This window comes from Alligator sinensis, unplaced genomic scaffold (genome assembly GCF_000455745.1).
Source record: "Alligator sinensis unplaced genomic scaffold, ASM45574v1 scaffold1233_1, whole genome shotgun sequence".
Taxonomy (NCBI): domain Eukaryota; kingdom Metazoa; phylum Chordata; order Crocodylia; family Alligatoridae; genus Alligator; species Alligator sinensis.
The window spans coordinates 50712-69590 of NW_005843458.1; the positions used below are offsets into that span (position 1 = coordinate 50712).

The 18879-nt window shown below is 44.0% G+C and overlaps 1 protein-coding gene and 1 non-coding gene across 5 annotated transcripts in view; one reads left to right on the top strand and one right to left on the bottom strand.

Annotated features, from left to right (window-relative positions):
- LOC102368671 (cAMP-dependent protein kinase inhibitor beta-like) overlaps window positions 1-18879 on the top strand; it is a 102829-nt gene that overhangs the window by 48416 nt on the left and 35534 nt on the right. For 2 of the 4 annotated variants that reach the window (XM_025195297.1, XM_025195299.1), the window contains exon 2: window positions 3966-4099. The exons of the other annotated variants lie outside the window; for them this stretch is intronic. The gene's annotated coding sequence lies outside the window, so the exon portion shown is untranslated. The remainder of the gene's footprint in view (window positions 1-3965; window positions 4100-18879) is intronic. 4 annotated transcript variants of the gene reach the window in all.
- On the bottom strand, window positions 12498-12569 carry TRNAE-UUC. Its single transcript has one exon. It is a non-coding gene; the product is annotated as a tRNA-Glu (tRNA).

Below are 18879 nucleotides of genomic sequence, written 5' to 3' on the forward strand. Positions count from 1 at the left end.
CCTTTAAGTATCGGGTGCATTGAGTGAACTCCTGAGCGGGGGTCAGCTTTTCTGCCTTCCGCGCCTTCACCCCAGCTAGGGATATGGTTGATGTTTCCTCCGGGGGCCGATAATAAATCCAGTCGCTCCCCATTATGCAACCGAACTCCCCGAGGGATAGCTTTGTTCTCCATTCTTTTATTACGGCTTCTTCTCTTTTTACGGAGAAGTAACCATCAATATTTCTTTGATCCCCTTCTATCACCTGGTGGTAAGCGATATGCACCCATAGATCGTTTGCATTCTCTATGCGGCGTGTCCCGGTGCGCCAGGGGCAGCACCCAATCAGATTCATCTCCATCACCGTGCCCTTAGATCCCGTCCTCGTCGACATGTCTCGGACGGCCAGGGCCGACTCGAGTTATGCTCGTACGTCAGGGCGGGCTGGTGAATGGAGAGGCAGACACAACTTATTGGTTGTAAAAAACTTTACGCATGCCGCTTGCAATCACGACGCAGGTGGTCCGGTCGTCTGAACAACCACACGAGTTGTTCCAGCTGGCGGGGCCCAAGCCAGTTAATCTGTCCGCAATTCGAAGCCGGCGGGGAAAGGGGTACGTCGGGGCTGCGCTCGGTGACGGGAAGAAAGATCGATAGGTGATCAGTCTATCAATCGGCAGCCACAAGTCAGATAACTTCAGAGGCACTCTGCAGCGTGCTCAAAGCTCTTCGACTTGGGTGGAAGTTGCACGGAATTTTAAACAGCCAGCGAGCCAATTACTAGCCGCCACATGTGAATAATTTAGCACTGGCCAATAGCGGGGCACAAATTTACATCCGAATAGCGGGAACTCTTTGCACCGTGCATTTCTGTGCTGCAAAGAAGAAATGCATCCTGCAAAGAAACTGTAAATTGGCGGGAACCCTCTCCTGCACGCAGGCTCTCAATCGCAGCAGAACACTCTGCCGTGCAAAGGAGCTCTCATGTGGCCAGGAAATTCCATAGTGCCGAGGCACCAAAATCACTGGGTTGTGACAGGTGAAAGAATTACAAAGTAAATTTGTTGTTAGCATTATGGCTTTTTTTTTTTTTTGAAAGAATTACAAAGTAAATTTGTTGTTAGCATTATGGCTTGTCTTCTTGCATCTGAGATTTTTTTCTGATCCCAGAATACTAAATAATCTTATGCATAGTCATTTGTTTTCCTGTCCTGTGGTTACCTCTAATAATTAAGCGATGTTTGGAAAATAAATGGCCCACAGCTGTGAATTATTTGAGGTATTCGTTTGAAAAAACAAACTAAGATGATATAGATGGCATGGGAAATGACAAAGACAAAATCTGACTGAAAGGATGTAATAAGTTATAAAGAACATTTTAAGCAGTGGCAGACTTTGGAATATTGAAAGGAACGATAATTTTGGAAAGAATAAGGGAGAAAATATCTAGAGCAGCCTGAAGGAGATTGGGGTCTGTACATATCTTATGATACAGGATTATTTTCAGTCACCTTCAGTTGTGCCCTTGGAGGGAGTGGAGCAAGCTATTTCAGCTTTTCCACAGTGGTACCTGCAGTAGGCTGCTCTACTTGAGCTGTAAAAATAAGGTAGACTAAACGTGTGAAACATTAGCAACTGAATAGGATGTTCAGATGTTTATCAGACCAAATATCTTTCTTTGGAGTACAGCAGACAGCATCTTGGGACAGGACAATACACCAGGAGGGTGATGATCCTTTACAAAGGTTAAAGATTTTTTTTTCCATGTAATTAGCTTTCCTTCAGAAGTTAACCACGCCTCCTTCCTGTCTTCCCCCTTGTCATTCAGGCTTATTCTCTGGCAGGCTAGGAAGGAAGGAAGGAAGGAGAGGTTGCTGTAATGTGTTTTTCAAGATTTGGGAGAAGTGGGTGCATTGCAGGATGGAAGAGAAGGGTGTTATATACAGAATTTATCCCTAAAAGATGCATGGGGCCATTCTGAGAGCCAGAACCTGGCCCCATTTTTACAACAGCGACAGTGAATAAATACATGGCTGATTTGCAATCCAACTGTTCACCTCATCAGTTAATTTTTCCCCTCTGTGTGTACAACTCACCTTTTAAAACAAAATGAAACAAAACATTTGTAAGTAACAGAGAATACTGTTGTGAGGAATGAACCGGAATTTGGAATGATGTGTGTAAAATAGAATTAAAGTTCTCTTTCACTATAAGGAAATTCTTTTTCATTTAAAAAAAAAAAAAATCTTCTCTACAGGAGTCATTTATAATATATAGAGAAGTCTGCATTTATCTTTTAAAGAAAGATGTTTTCAAGCCTGTTTTGTATTGGGTGTGTGGTTTCAATTGATTTAGTGGTTGCTATCGTGACTACGCCTGTTTATAAAGAATAATGGAGAACAACTGCACTTAAGTCTGTGAGTGGTATAATGACCTGCATACATATAATCTCTTCACACTCAATTAATACATATACATAGATTTAACCATCCTAACGATCTACTGCCCAGACTTCATGGTCTGTAAAGTTTACAGGCAGGTATTTGAAGGGACTTTTTCACCCAAACCTGTTCAAAGATGGACTCATTCTAAGCCTTATGTTTTTTATCTATGCTAATGTAAATTTCACATACACAACACATAACACAAATATATCAGCTGATGAATGAAGATGGGCATTATTCTTAAAAAGCTGTTGTGGTGTGTTTGCCCCCTCCTTCCCATTCTGAAGGCTCAGACTGTAGTTTGTAAGGAAAAAAAAAAAAGCAAAAATGTTCTCCCTGTTTCTGATGGGGAATCCCTCATGACTGCAATTAACCTCTTTGTTTAAAATTTAATTTAAATGATGGAGGCTACTTCTGTCATTTTCTGTGCTTCATAGATTCACAGGATCTGGTCGTGCAAACACTTACGTATATGCTTAACTTTACTGCAATTAAGTATGTTAAAGTTTTTGCAGTATCAGGGCCATAGATTTTAAGGCCAGACGGACAGCTATTACAAATCTGTAATTTCTCCATGTAATCTGAACTGCTGCATATGACGGGCTGTCGACTTTCACCCAGTGATTTCTATATCAAGCTCGAGCTCAATAATATGTCATTTCGCTACACTGTACCACCACTCTTATTTTTAAATGAGGCACCCAGTATATATTTAACCTCAGGAATCTGCTCTAATGGCTTACTTAACCTCCATCTAGCAACTGGAATTTTTTTTTTTAATTTGGTGTATTTTGGTGCATCTGTGAACAATCCCTCTTTTGGTCAGGACACATAGATTTTGTTTTAGTCTCATTTTATTAACTTTACACAGCTACGGGTAATATCTGTGAAGTCACGGTACCCTGGAACAGATTAGACCAGGGGATTTAACAGGGTTAGGGATGTGCTGTTTGTTTTGGTTGAAGAGGGTGGAGAGGCCAGTGATAGACTCTCATTTATTTTTAGGAGTAAAGATGTGTGTGTGCGCTGCTTGCATTTCAAAAGGATGGAAAAAAGAGGAGCAGACCAGATAGAGTAGGGATGGGAAAAATGTGACCCGCGGGCAGATGCGGCCTGCCAGGCCATTCTATCCGGCCTGTGGGGCCTCCCCAAAATTTAGAAAAAGTTATATTTATCTGCCCCTGGCTGCTTGTCATGTAGCCCTTGATGGCTTGCCAAAACTCAGTAAGTGGCCCTCCATCCAAAATAATTGCCCGCCCCTGAGATAGAGGTACTTGGATCTCTTGAGTCTATTTTAACAACCCTTGTAGCAGCAGGACATTGGCTGCTTCAGTCCCTTTGCTTTACCTGTGGCAAGTTGGGGTTTTATGTCTTATGGTTTTGTTGGGGTTGACCATGTAGCAGTTTTACTAAGATGCTGGGCAAGTTTCATTTAGTGGGATGCTTTAGATAGGGATGATCCTGCACATGATGAGGGGTTGGACTCAGAAGACCATTGGAGGTCCCTTCAGCCCTGCTTTTCTATGATTCTGTTTTTTACAGAAAGGAAGAAGGCAAGAACAAAGTGTTTCCTAGTGAAGAGGCCCTGCAAAGCTAATGACCTTACAGATATCCAGGAAATAAGTGGTTTCAGAGGGACCACCAAAGAATCAGGAATTTCGAGTGTGAGTTAACAGGTGAGTGTAGTATTCATTAATGTATGTCAGGGGTGAGTCTAGGATCCATTAGTTGGGTGTGTAGGATCTTTTGTGTGGGGGGGGGGGGGGCTGGGGGAAGCCCACAATTAATTACTGTAATGTGGGAGTGGAATGAAAAGCTTGGGCATGTTCAGAGCAGGAACATGCTTTGTAGCAGGTGTTCTTGGCATACAGCAGTCTCTCTCCTGGCTCAGTGTCCTGCTGCTGTGCATGGGCAGGATACAGATGCTACAGAGGTCAGACTCTAGAGTCCTAATAAGAAGACATGGAGAGATGAGGTAAAGAAACTTTTAGGAATGGGGGAATTTTGAGGAGTGGAAATGGTGACATTATTGTGAAGACCTCTGGCAGGAAATGTTGAGGAAGGGGGAGGTTTCAACAAATGTTTGCAAAGGCTGGCTTTTCAAATCTGAAAGATGTCACAGTTTCACATGCATTCACAGTAACATTTTTTCTTACTGTCAGATATTCATAATACAAACATAAAAGTTCCTTTAAATATGCATAAAACAGTCTCTTAGCCAGGGATTTCAAGTCTCTCCAGTCTGCTTAAAGCATTGTCCATGGTACTTGAAAACTTGCTCCTAGCAACTGTGGTTTGAAGAATGAAATAGCGTGCTCAGTTTCTGCTTAGTTTTCTAGTCAATATCACTTTGAGTCTCTAGTTCAAGGTCTTGGCATGCACTGGCAAGAAAGTGTTGGCTACAAATGTCCAACTCAGGATCCTTAAAATTCTAGTTTATTAGGCGGATTGAAACACTGTAATCATAAACCTTGGGGCTGGTCCCCACACACACATGCACACACACATACACACACACAGTAGCAGGCTACAGAGTCAGGTATACCTATCCTACAAGCACTGGAGTCTGTCGCTGAGGCTTCTTTCAGCGTGGTGTTATCTTCCAGAAGGGGGTCGCCGGCTGGTCCTTCTGGCTGGACAGGTCTGGTCAAGTTGGAGATCAAGAGGGTTCCACTGAGGGTCACTTTTCACTGCCTTTTATCTGTCCCTGGCAGACTTTGGTGACTCCCCAGTTTTCAGGTTTGCCCAATCCAGGGGTCATTGACCCTCGTGGGACTTCCCCCCCCTCATCTGGAGATATTCAGCCCAAAAGTTGGTCTCTGGCGTTGATTAACTCAGGCCAGGGCTTCTAGCCTTTGATCAGTGACGTTTAGAGATTTCCCGGTTGTTACATTGTCTTCTATTGAGTTCTTCCCTTGGTTGATCTGCAGCTTCCCAGGTGTTAATTTCTGTGTGCTACCTTGTTACACATTCAATCACTGATTCACTGGCTCTTTCAGGGGCCAGCCTGATACAGAGAAGGACAGTTTGATTCCTGCCCTTGTTAACATTGTTACAATGTATAACTTACTAAAACACATTTAGTTGAAAGTTGAAAGGTGAGGAGTATAAAATATAAGCTACAAATGCCATGGCACACAAATAGATAAAAATACCAAACTACAAGGGGAGACACAAAATGCACACATACAAATTTTAAAACACAATTCCTTATCTTAAAGTGAAAGAAAGAGGAAGGAAGAAAGGTAGAAAAAGAGAAACATATCCAAAGAAGGGAGAGCAAATGCAGGCAAGAGGAAAAGGGGGCTTTCTGCTACAAAAGTACCAGTTTATGTTTGCAATATTGGATCACAGGCAGCTGGAGAACATATATTTGGGTTTTTTTTTTAATCACTGGAATGTAATAGAAATACATCTCTGTCCCAAACAGGCAGGAATTTGCAGAATCTCAGACCAAATCTTCCAAGTGGCTAAGTACTCTTACCTCCCATTACTTTGGTAAAAGTCCAAGTTGCTTAAAACATTTTTGATTTCTGGTGGCAAAGCCTAAAATGTGGGCTATGTGTTACCTCCTGTTACCACGTTAAGTCTGGAATGGCTACTTCTTTGGTGTGCTAGACAAAACAGGATAATATAATCATTAAAGTGATGCAGGCTGCAACTGAGCAGGCAGTATAAGCATATGCTTATGTTTAACCACGTACAATTTTCCTACTGAAGTTCAGTTCCAGAAAATGGGTATATGCTATGCTTAGTTGGAACTGCATGTTGTAATGCTCTATAGTGAAATAATTCTTTGAAAAGACTAGTTAGAATAAAACTGGAATTGTGATTTCTGTGACACTTAAGTGAATTTTAATCAATTAGGGATTTTCAGTCCTATTGTATTTTTTTTTTTATTTCTCCTTTAACAAATGGATATAATACAGCTGCTAATATCCAAAGGGAATGGTGAGCCTAATGATCTGTTTCCTGAAATACTTAGAGGACAAATGCACATCCCTTAAATATAATAGAGGTGAATTAATACATTTCTTGTATCTGTAATTTACTGAAGTTTATCAATGGGTCTTAAACTCTCCTATTTCACTGATTTTAAGGATTTGAGAGATCAGTGAATTGTTAGGAACATTTCCAGACATGGAGACAGTTTACGCAGTACCAGTCTGTCAACTGAGGAATTGGGCAGATCTGAAAAAAAATGCAAACAGCAGAAAAACAGAGGCAGCATGATAAAGTACTGAGCACATCCAACATGGAGAGGTTTGGAAAATGAGGAAAGTGGTAAACAACAGCCTCTGTCATCTGAGATGATATTGACAAATAAGGAAACAGCAAGCAGGTACAAGCAGCCAATTATAAGAAGACAGGAAATGATAGCCAAGCCCACTACAAACAAGAATATTTAACTGCTGAATTGCAGGGTCTGTGTCTGAGTTTTCCACAGTCACTTCTCCTCATTTGTGAAAAGTCAGTTAGTGCATTATTGCATTAATCATTTTCCTTTCTTATTATTCCTCGTCATCTAGGTATCTATGTGTAAGGAAAGGCTTTCCCTCCTCCTGGTTCCACTGAGTTCTTCCGAGCAATAAAAATTTCCACTTGGAAACTGGACCAAGTATCTGCTTAGCTCAGGATAGCATAAGCATATTTGGGGTGTAATTACCTGTCTTTTTTGGGTTCTCATGTTGTGTGTAGTTTGTAAATCAAACTGATGGGTACCTGCTACCATGTCCGTTTTTTTTTCAAAATCTTGAAATATCTCTGATATTGGATTCTTCTGACTAACAGTCCCCCATCTGCCATGCTTGAGACTAATGGTAAAGATTTGTTCTTCATTATTCCCTTAAATCTAAGGCTAGTAAGAAAAACAATGCAAATACTTTTGTATCATGAGATATTATACAATTTCCTTTCTCTTTATCCCTTCTTCCCCTTATCCCTTCTCACATTGGCTCATTACACCCTGATTTCATCGGTGAAAGCAACCTTTTCCTGTTTGGCTTCTGCTCCCACGTCACTGCATGTGGAGTGCATTTCCTGAGCTGAGTTGGGAAAGTTTCTGCTCCTTTCTCTTGTTCAGATCCTTCCAAGAGACTCAACTATTCCATGATGTCTATAAGAAACTACTGAACTAAGTTATTTGCTTATATCTATTTCATGTATTTATCATCTGAATGAACAGTTTATCTGTATGGAGCAAAGAGCTTCAATGTTTAGGGTGAGGGGATGCTGGAATTGGTGTGGGTAGGAATGGGGTGTGTTAATTTAGTTTAAAAGTTGTGGGAGGTATGTGGTCATCTGCCTGTCCCACTGCAAGGTGCATGCTGCTCCTTTTCAGCAGCCAGTACTGTAGCAAGGGCGGTGCCAACAGTGCACTGGCACTGGGTACCCCTGCATGGGTGGGGCCAGATCAAATGGAAGTAATATTACTTAGTACTGTGTAGGGGGGGGTAGGGAGGGAGGATGGGTTGATCAGCACGTGACCTGCATTGGGTGCCTAAATGCCTGGCTATGGCTCCATCAGCAGCAGTTACTTACATCCTACTGTATGTTATTCCACTACCCTGCCAGCATTGGACAAGAGAGAACGCAAGACTGTCAAGAGTTCCTTCTCTAAAACTGCACCTGTCCATTCCCTCTACCACACAGAATCATTTTTGGTGGATCCTAAATGCCTGGTGCACGTGCAATAGGCCAGATTAATTCCAAACACAATTCTGCTGATTTCATGGGGTTTGTACCAACACTGAATTTATGCTTATTACATAATGAGGAAAGCAAAACTTGCATCTGTGCATAGCGTTAAGAAATATCTAAAATATGATGGACTGGGAAGTAGAATTTTTTTATATATACTTGGGGTGCATCAATAGAGATTTTTGGGGCTGATACTGATAGCCGATTTTTAAGGATGCATATTGGTCAATTTCTAATACACAGCCCAGCAGCTTGAAGAGCAGTGTCTGGCTGATAAGTCTACTGTGGTGGAAGAGATGGGGGGAGGGGGGGGAAGGGGCATGGGGGGTGCAGAGCGAGGCCCCTGTGGGGTGGGAGGGAGTGGAGCTGGGGCCAGGGGGTGTGCAGGGTGGAGGCGTCTCCTGCTGCTGCATATACTCCGGGAGGACATGTGGGGTGTGTGTGTGGGGTGGGATGGACTGCTGCTGCAGGCTGGGGCTGGTGCTGTGCTGGGTTCTTCCCAGTGGGAGCTGGGCACGGCTGTGCTCAGGGTGGGCAGCAGTGGTACTAGGAGGGACATTACAGGGAAGCTGCAGCCACCCAAAAATTCACTGTAGCCTTCCCCGAACCCCTCCTCCCAGCACCGCCCTCCATGCCAGCCCCTGCCAGGAAGAGCCCAGTGCAGTCCTGGCCCTAACCTGCAGCGGCAGCCCGTCCTGCCCTATGCAGATCCAGGGGCACACCCCTCCCCCAGAGCTCCTGGGGTGCATGCAGCAGTGGAAGCTGTGCCCCCTCCCTCCCCCCCCCATGTCCTTTGGAGGAGCCATGGCTTTGTCCTGTGCCCCATCCTGCCCTAGCTGGGCAGTGCCTGCCCCAGTCTCTGCCCCAGCCCCACTTCCTCCTTCTCTGTGGGGGCCTTGATCTGTGCCTCCCCATACCCCTTCCCTCCCCCTCTCCCCTTTCCCCTTCCACCACAACATCTGCTGGACTCAGCTCTCCAAACTGCCAGGCTGTGCTCCTCTCTGCCTGTGTGCTGCGCTGCGACTGCATGCATGCACAGGGCATTTATCAGCCACATCAGGCAAAAAAAGCCGATTTCCAATACAGTCAATTTTCTTTATATCTGTGCTGATCCGATATTGGACCAATGCATCACCACACCTCTAATATATACCTTTTTTTTTTAAAGTGAGAGACTTTTTAAATTGCTGATCAGTAAGTTGGGTTGTAAATCAGATTCAAGAATTCGGATTCAAATTGTCCTGTCTGAGTGTGATATTGGAAGAGTAAGTTAATGAAATCAATTAAAGGGTTCTTGTGTAGCTGCCACATAATTTATCTTGACCTAAAGAAAACCTCTGTCTTTTTATTAAGCATTTCTTCCATTCAAAGGCAGGCCTGTTCTGCTTTGCTTTTTGAGTCGTTTTTGACGATAGCACCAAGCCCATGGAGATTTAAGGAAGCATGGAAATTTGAGGTTTGGTGAGGAGAACATTGGTCAAAGGCTGTTTCCATCCCTTTTTCCCTCCCTGGACCTCTCTCTCTGTTAGTCTTCTGTCTTTTACATCAAGACCTTGGTCTCTTATCAAAAGTTCATTGAAGTCAAACAGGCTTCCTTTCACTGGCTTTTTAAGGCTCTGGACGGAGTCCAAAAGAAACAACCCTGTTTTGTTTTTGTCTGTGTGGGGGGGGGGGCGTTAATGGCAGATAAGATATCTTGTCAGAAAAGATAGACAAAGTATTGCTGAGTTCTGTTACTTATTATTTATTTGTTTGCTTGTAACTATCTTTGCTGTCCCAGATGGACTCTGATTATAATTTGGAAAAATTAACTTTCTTCCTCAGGAGTTGAGAGAAGCTTAGGATCCATGCAGAATAGGGAGATCCACTGGAAAATCTTACCTCTGTGTATCTTGGGATAATGAGCTGGCAATTAAAATCATGTGAAATAAAAATAGAAAAGCAGTGAAATTTCACTCTCTGAAATACAGGGGCACAATCAAAAGAACCATGTTCACAAGGTGGATTAGCAACATGGAAATTAGTATGCTGCTGCTGCATTACAGTGGAGAAAATGGATGCAGAACACAACAAATCCTGTGTGCAGTTTCAATCACTTTTATTATAAATCTTTCTAATCTATTTTTTTTTTAAGATGAAGTTTTGTTAAGCTTGTGCCAAGCTCAAGAGTGAATAATGAAGGCTGAACAACAGTGGAGCAGTTTGGAGAAAGGAAAAGTGTGTGAAGATTTATTCTCTTCTTGAAAGGGGAGACTTGGGGCAGGTGCCTGAACATTTTTGCTGTTCTGGATCAGACCGATGATCTGTCTAGCCCAGTGTCCTTTGTCTGATACTGGCAAATAATAGGCGGTAGATGTACAAATGAAGCATGTCTGCAGTGATCATCCCTGTCATGTCCTCTCTGACATCATTGGTTTAGGAATGTTGGAGGATCTATGACTGCTCTATTAAATAGCTCCTGTGACAGACTTTGTTTTATTGAGATATTTCTGTGTTAATTGTGTTCACATTCTTATAATATTGCACAACTCAGTTTACCTCCTTAGCCTGTGCACAGAGAAGGAGTGTATAAGTGCCAGAGCTTATATGAAGGAGAAATCAGAAGGACTTTTAGCATCAGCATCTTGAATGGCTTTGACATATCAACAAAAGTGAGATGGTCAACACCCAGGAGCATCCAGCAGAAAGAATTATGACAATGGGGGAATAGGCTGAAAGAAAGCAGCCTGGCAGCTCCTGAGCAAGGGAGGCTAGGGACTGAGAGAAGTGAAGGAGTTCTAGGGAGGTGAAGAGACTGGAAGTGAACAGCTGAGTGTCTGGGTATGGTCAAGGGCTGTGTGAGCTGGACTGGGGACAGCACAATTGCTTAAGTCCTTTGAAGGGACAGACCCTCTGACTGGCCTTTGCCCCAATACATGCCCTTACTGAAAAGACTGTGCTGTGCTGTTTGGTACTTGGGGTTGCACTGGTTCACCCCAACAGGAGGTAAAATTCCTTTCAGGAGCAGAACTGGATGCTTACTCCTTGAGTGCATCTACATGAGGTGCATTATTGCACATTAAACAAATCTAATGTGCAGTAAAGCATCAGCATCTATACATGTGCGGGACTTACTGCACAGTAAATTCAGTTAGTGTGCTGTTTGTTTATGCTAGCAAATACAGGTACTAGGTTACCAGTGCATTAGCTACTGTGCAAGTAGCACATGTGTAGATGCAATTTGCTTCCAGTCAGCCTAGCCAGCAGGGGGCCTTAGAGGGCAGGGAGAGCTGTCCAGGCTGGGTAGGATGCTGTTTGCCAGCCATGTGGGGATCAGGACTCTCTGAATCCCCACATGGCTGGCAGGCAGCATCCCTGCCGAGTGGGGACAGCTCTCCCAGCCATGTGAGGATTGGGATCCGCCCCCTTGTTCTCTGCCAGCCTTGGGGCTGGTATGACGGGGAGCCAGGAGTTCCCCTTGCTGCTGCAGGTGGGCAGAGCAGGGCAGCAGCAGCCCTTGACTTGACTGCTTCTGTCAGGCACAGTTTGTTTCGGACAGGGGAGTGCTTTAATAGGCTTGGATTTTCTGAAAAGAAAATTCAGGTGCATTAATTGCATATGTAGACGTGCCCCTTGAGTCACAACCATGGAGAACTGGGAAAGGTGAGAGGCCATATAAAGCCAGCGTCTCGGAGTGGGAAGGAGCCTGGAATTCATCCTTGCTTTAGAAGCCAAGTCTGTCCTGGCTTCAGGGGACTCTTTCAGAGACCAGACAATACCACAGCACCCCCATGGGAAGGCACTTTGTGACAGCTCCCAATGGACCTTTCTTCCGTTAACTTGTTTAATCCCTTTTTTAATCCACTTATGCCTCTACCGCCTGTGGCAGTGAGTTCCATAAGTTAACAACACAGAGAGAGTGTAATTACTATGTAAGTTATTTCCTGATTTAATTTCAATGGGTGCATCCGAGTATCAGTACTCTGGGACTTGGTGGATAACGGTTCCCTATTTATTTTATTTACATACCCCATGATTTTATTTGCTCCTTCAGCATTCTCCTTTCCAAGAAAAAGGCCTAACCTTTTCAATCTCTCCTAGTACAGCAACTGCTCCATATGCCTGGTCATCTTTGTTCCCCTTCTCTGTAACTTATAGAATTCTATTACATTCTTTTTAAGATGTGGAGATCAGAACTTCACACTGTAATTAAGATACAGATGCTTCATAGACTCATACAGTGGTATAATGATGTTTTCTGTTCTGTTTCCAATTAATTCTTTCTCTTTGGGTGCTGCTGTACACAGCTGATATAGAGGTTTATTTAAAAACAATCAGTCCAAGGTTTCTTTCCTGCATTATAGAGTCCAGCTTTGGGGATGTGAAAACTAGAACTTCCCGCACCGGGAGTCGAACCTGGGCCACCTGGGTGAAAACCAGGAATCCTAACTGCTAGACCATATGGGAAACTGTGCTTTAATTACGGTACTCTTAGAACAGTTGCAGCATTGGTTTATGCTGGAAACTTGAAATGTGGCAGAGACCAGTCCAAAAGTTAGATGTTGGGGGAAGGGGGGGAGGTTGGTACTGAACATTGAACCCCTCCCTCTTCCTGCCTCCCCTGCCCCCATCTCCATAACTTTCAAAACCAAAGATAAGTAACTGCTCAAGGTGCTGATTTTTGTTAGGGGCCTTTACATATGTAGAAAAATTAGAGAGCACATAGGGAAGGAAGCAGGCATGGGAAGTGATTTGTAATTGTGAGATAGATATAACAGAAGGATATAAGTTATACAAAAGAACTTAGCAGCCAAATTATGAAATGACTCGTTGTTAACAGAGTTTAAGGTGAGACCAGGACCATTAAATCCCCATTAGATCAGGGGTGGCCAACATTTCTGGCAAGTGTGCAACAAGCTGAGCCCTACCCCCTCCCTGAGTGCTACATTGGTCCCCATCCTTACTTGGTATACCTTTTAGGGGTTGTGCACTGGGACTGGGGCACTGAAAGGAGTCAGGAAGACTCCAGCCTCCAGCTGTTGGGGAGCAGTGTGGGTTCGGGAGGCTGCTGCCAGAGGAGGTCTCACTGCCAAGAGCCAAGTTAACCCTTTCCTGGCCACTCAGTCTGTTTTATACAGAGAACAAGGGTCCAACACCTTCTAATTCAGCAGTATCTGCAGGGTCAGAGAAAAGTTAACCTGACTTTTGGGAGTGACAGCTGATGCTTACTCCTATAGCAGTGTCCTGAATATTAGATAAACTTGCACTGCTATTAAAAAGTAACTAATGCTTCTTCTTCATTATGATAACTGTCTTATGCAAATTCTTGTAAAAAAAAAATGTCCTGGGATTACAAGGTCAGTGTCTCCATTACATAGATCATTATAATAGCCTTTGCTATTGATCATCTAACTGAATGGACAGGTTTGTGCAGATCCCATTTACTTTTTGTTACAGGGGATGTTTAAATGTTGTACAGCATTTTGCAACACCTGCTTCCAGCATGGCCTGAATATGGGTCACTTATGATGCCTAGTTTCTCAGTATGTTTTTTACTAATTGAACATTAGCAAAGCAAGGCATGTATATCTTTCAGCAGTATATTTAAGTTTCTTGTAGCAAAATCAATATTTCTGGTGTTGTGTTCAGGTTGAATAGAAGCGTTGCTTGTTTGCACCAGGGGAATATCTTGGCATCCTGACATGAGCAAAAAGAAAAGACGTTTTTCTTTTTTAAATAGGACCAAAAAGGGCATATATGCTAAAAGTGGAACTTGACTGGAATGGTGTTTAAGTGTAAAACTGTGTTCCTGAAACCCTCTACTAGCTGTTGTCTAATCCTAGAGATAGGTAAATTCCACGAACCCATCCCTCTTTGACTTTAAAGTTCCCCAGGTGCCTAGAGTTGCACTGCTGTATGTCGAGAAATATCCCAGTCTTGAGCAGACAGAGCAGCTTGACACTAAGCATGTGCCTATGCCTGTACCTCACGCAAGATTCAGAGACTGTGTTTCTCCATCTAAGTCTCCTCAGGGATTCCATCTCTTAGGCATGCTTAGATCTGCTCCTGCTTTGTGTTAAAATCTGGAAGGGAGCATGATTTTTGTTCACGTGCCTTGCATTAAACATTTATTAAATAAATACTTACACAACAAGAATATTTAAACATGGCTTTTTGCAATTTGTGACACTTTTATGGCAGAGCTTGAAAGTCCAAAATGGTTATTTGGTTATTTTTCCAAGTTGATGGTTTGCTCTTGTCTGCCAGAAATCACCTCTCCGGTCCACTTCTTCTGCTGATGTTCTTGTTTATTAAAATGGTTTTGGATGGGCTGGTCTTTTAATAGCCATATGGTCTTTGTGAGGAAGGAAAGAACAATAAAAAAAGAATAAATATGTTTTCAAATTCACCTGAAAAAGGGAGCAAGGAGGGGTGAGTCTCTTTAAGTCCAAACAGGCCCCAAGAGAAACAAATTAGGAAAATGCCATGGTTGCTTCATCTCTTTGATCAAATACATTTATTATAGCAACATTCATTTAGCTCAATATTATAATCAATTTTTTGACTGCAGCACAATGAAACGAACACCTGTTAATCAGCCAGGAAGAGAAATTTGATGTTGGTACTGCAGTCTGTCCCCTTGTAGAATGCTGTGGCTACCACCAGCTCTTACTAAAAAAGCTTATTTAGAAATATGTGTCTGCCAGTGACATCTGAGGTACAAAAAGAAACAGATCCCAGCTGAAAGATAGAAATGTTTGTAAAATAGCCTGCATTTCACTGAGCAGGTATTTTTCTGTCTTTTTCTAGAGCAATAGGAGAGTAACCATGATGTTAGGGCTGTGCAAAGCTTCAGTCGCTGATTTGGTTCAGCGGAGATTTGTCCTGATTCAGTGGCCGAACCTCCGAATCTGAATTGAAACAGGAGACCCTTTAATCTCTTTGAATCAAATCGGAACCTTCTGAATCAATTTGGAGAGATTCAGAAAGATTCGAACATAGACACGGCTTTAAATGCTTTTTCTACATACCTCAAGGTACCAGGTGGCTCATGAATACTGAGATGGTGGGATGGATTGAGCATCCCACGGGAGCGTGGGGGGTCCCCAGCGCACTCAACAGCAGACCTGGAAGCGGATGAGAAGCACTTCCGGTCAACTTTCGGGTCCTCCAGGGAGTGTGTGGGGGGCCCCCCACACTTTCCAGCTCAGTGACTGGTACCTGCTGAGTCTGTTGTGACACCCGGGGTCTCCCTGTGACTGATCGCTGAGCTGGGGAGACATGGCAGGGGCCCCCACCGTGCTTGGCGGCGGACCTGGAAGTGGACCAGAAGTACTTCCGGTCCACTTCCAGGTTCTCCTCTGAGCACGCTGGGGGACCCCCTCGCACTCCTGTGGGACACTCCAATCCACCCCACCATCATGGCGCTCATGAGCCATGCCTGGTACCTCAAGGTATGTGGAAAAAACATTTAAAACTGTCTATGGCAGAATAGACATTGAATCTTCAGATTCAGATTCGGCCAAATCAAATCAGAGACAGTGATCCAAATCAATTAATCAAATCACTGTCCCCTATTTGGGCCGAATCCGAATTGTATATGGCCTGTTTCGCACACCCCGACTTGATATAGCTTGAAAATGCTGAGGCAATGGTATCAAAAAGCAGAAGGCATTAGCCTTAGCCTTATTAGAGTCTGGTGATCAGGGAGTAGGTTGGCACTGTTGTGCCATCCACCAAAAGTTCAGTTTTGAATGGGATTCATATTACTATCATTGGGCATGTGTAGATGAAATGGGGGCCCTAAATTGAAGCAGTGGGGTTTTTTTAAAAAACTGCTTCAGTTTAGGGTGTGTTGTGTACACCCATGTCTTACCTGCCTTGCTGGCAGCAGGGGGGGGAGGGGGACTGGTGCTTCCCTCCATGGCAGCAGTGCCCCCCCCAAGGCAGCACCCACCTGTAAGCACCCAGCTCAGGTGGTCCTGGGGAACATCGCAGCCATGGAAGGAAAGACCGGGTCCCTGCACAGCTCATGCAGGCAGGCAGGCTCCAGGGAAGAAAAAAAAAAGAGATCAGGCTCTCCGCTTTTTTTTCCTTTGGACCCTACCTTCCCGGGCTGCTGCCAGGCTGCCTGCAGAGGCTGCCTGCACAGTCCCTGAGCAGCGTGGGGCCTGGTGCTTGGTTCCACAACTGTAGGGTAGCAAACTAAAACTCCTCAGATTTGTTTTAGCTTGCTGCACCCCAAAGTCATTTAAAGCTCATTATGCTGCCAAATGTGCTACAACGGCTGGAATTAGTGCGCAATACACCACCGACCAAACACTAACACTATTAAAGTGGTGCAGGAGCATTTAACCCTCTTTAAAGTGTCGTACACACATGCCCCTTGTTTCGTCTACACACGCCCATTCACTTCAGTATAAACCTCTGTACTAGCTTCTGTGGGAACAGAATTGATTCTGTTTCCCACGGATTATTATAGAGAAGCTACATTACTATTCTAGTCCTCCTATCTGTATAGACAGACTGCTCACAATAAGAAGAGAATTTTATTTGACACACGAACAAAGACTTCAAAAACTGCCTCTAACTCAAATACTGATACACACAAGTATCAGGAGTATGTACAGCTGCCAGTTAACTAGTTGAGTTCTCATTTTTCACTTTCATTTACTTTTCACTTTTGAACAAGTTGTAGTATAGGCAGTGTGTAGAGGAGGCATGGTGTTACTTTGAATGACCAATTTATCAAATCAAGAGTAAAACCGTATAAAGGGGGATAAGGCAAAATGCCACGTTTATTGATTACACAAATTAGACACAGAGGTTCAGACACACCACTCATACAGACGCATACAAATCATCCTACACATCATCACTCTCAGCCATACACAAACAGAAAACAACCATTCCATTCAGATATTATAGTTATCAGCCTCAGTTGTTTGATAGGAGCACTGGGTGGCTAGCCCAGGCCTATTGAGAGAAGATGCAGATAACAGGCTGGAGTGGGGTGAACAAATGCATCTGTGTTCTGAAAAAGTAGCAGTTGAGAGAGACGCACCCAACCCGGTATATTCCAGAGTCATCTTTTATGGGGATTGGCATCCCTTTTTTTTGCACTTTGGGGTTTTTCCATACCTGATTTCTGTTTTTGCAGTTATTTCTCATCCATCTTCTGCTTATCTCAGCCCAAGGTCAGTTTGATCATAAAAGTTGGTATCTCAGCCTTGGAGTGTCCTTGCTGCCCATCTGGCAGGATGTGTGTATTTCTCCTCCTCGTTATCTCCTTTGTGCCCTAGGCCTCAAAGGTATTCTTCAGCCATCTGTTAATTAGTTTACTGACTGGTAACTTACACATGTGGTGCCTTGTTGCTTACAAACACAGTTAAATCTTCTTTTCCTGTCTCTCTGCCATTCTCTCACCATTCACCCTTTCACATACACTCATACACAAAGAACATGCAGAGTTCATTCACTTATGTCAAGCAAAAGAAAACAAAATGGAGTTTTCAAGTTACTCACAGGACAAGACTAACATGGTTACAGTTCCCTACTATTACACTCTATGTTAACATCAGCTACATTAGTTCAGTTCATGCTACAACGGGGGGCGGGGGGGGTGGGTCACATACCCCCTTGACAGGGCCATCAGTGCCTGTGGAAGCTCGCCAGCTCTGGCCCCACTGCTGATGCCACTGCCAGCACCTGCGGGTGGCCCCCCAGATTAGGGAGGTACCGGTCACCTATGAGTTGTAGCATAGCTGTGGTTTCAAAGAATGGTCTGTATTGAAGCCTGTAAATCCAAAACTCCTCTCACACCTTGGAAAAACTTGGTGATCAAAGCTAGCTGTGACCAGGATAGCCCACCTACCAGAGGTAGGGACAATCTTGGGGATAACTCTATCAAGCTTTCAGTCAGCGCAGATATAGTTAGGGATCTTCTGGAAGGGCTAGACATTTTTAAATCTGAATGTCCAGATGCCCTCCACCCAAGGGTGTTGAGGGAGCTGGCAGGGGTCATCGCGGAGCCCTTGGCTCAGCTGTATGAGCATTTGTGGTCATCTGGCCAGGTGCCGGGGGATTGGAAACTGGCTAATGTGGTCCCTATTTTCAAGAAGGGGAGGAAGGAGGACCCAAGTAATTATAGGCCTGTAAGCCTCACCTTGGTACTCGGGAAGATCTTGGAGAGAATCATCAAGGAGCACATCTGTGGGGGGCCTGCAGGGGAGATCATGATCAGGGGCAACCAGCATGGGTTCATCAAAGACAGGTCCTGCCACACCAACCTGATTGCCTTTTATGACCAAGTAACTAAATCCTTGGATGATGGTGTTGCCGTGGACATAGTCTTTCTGGACTTTAAGAAGGCCTTTGACACGGTCTCTCACCCCATCCTCATCAATAAATGAAGCGACTGCGGCATTGATGCCTGCACAGTTGGATGGTTAAAAAATTGGCTGATGGGGCGCACCCAGAGAGTAGTGGTGGACAGGTTGTACTCAACCGGGTGAAATGTGAGCAGTGGGGTACCCCAGGGCTCGGTCCTCGGGCCTGCACTGTTTAACATCATCATCAGTGACTTGGATGAAGGGGTGGAAAGCACGCTTCCAAGTTTGCTGATGACACTAAGATGTGGGGTGAGGTGGATACATTTGAAGGGAGAGAGAGGCTGCAACTAGATTTAGACAGACTACAAAAGTGGGCAGATGAGAATAGGATGGGGTTCAACATAGACAAATGCAGGGTGCTGCACCTTGGGAGAAGGAATCCACAG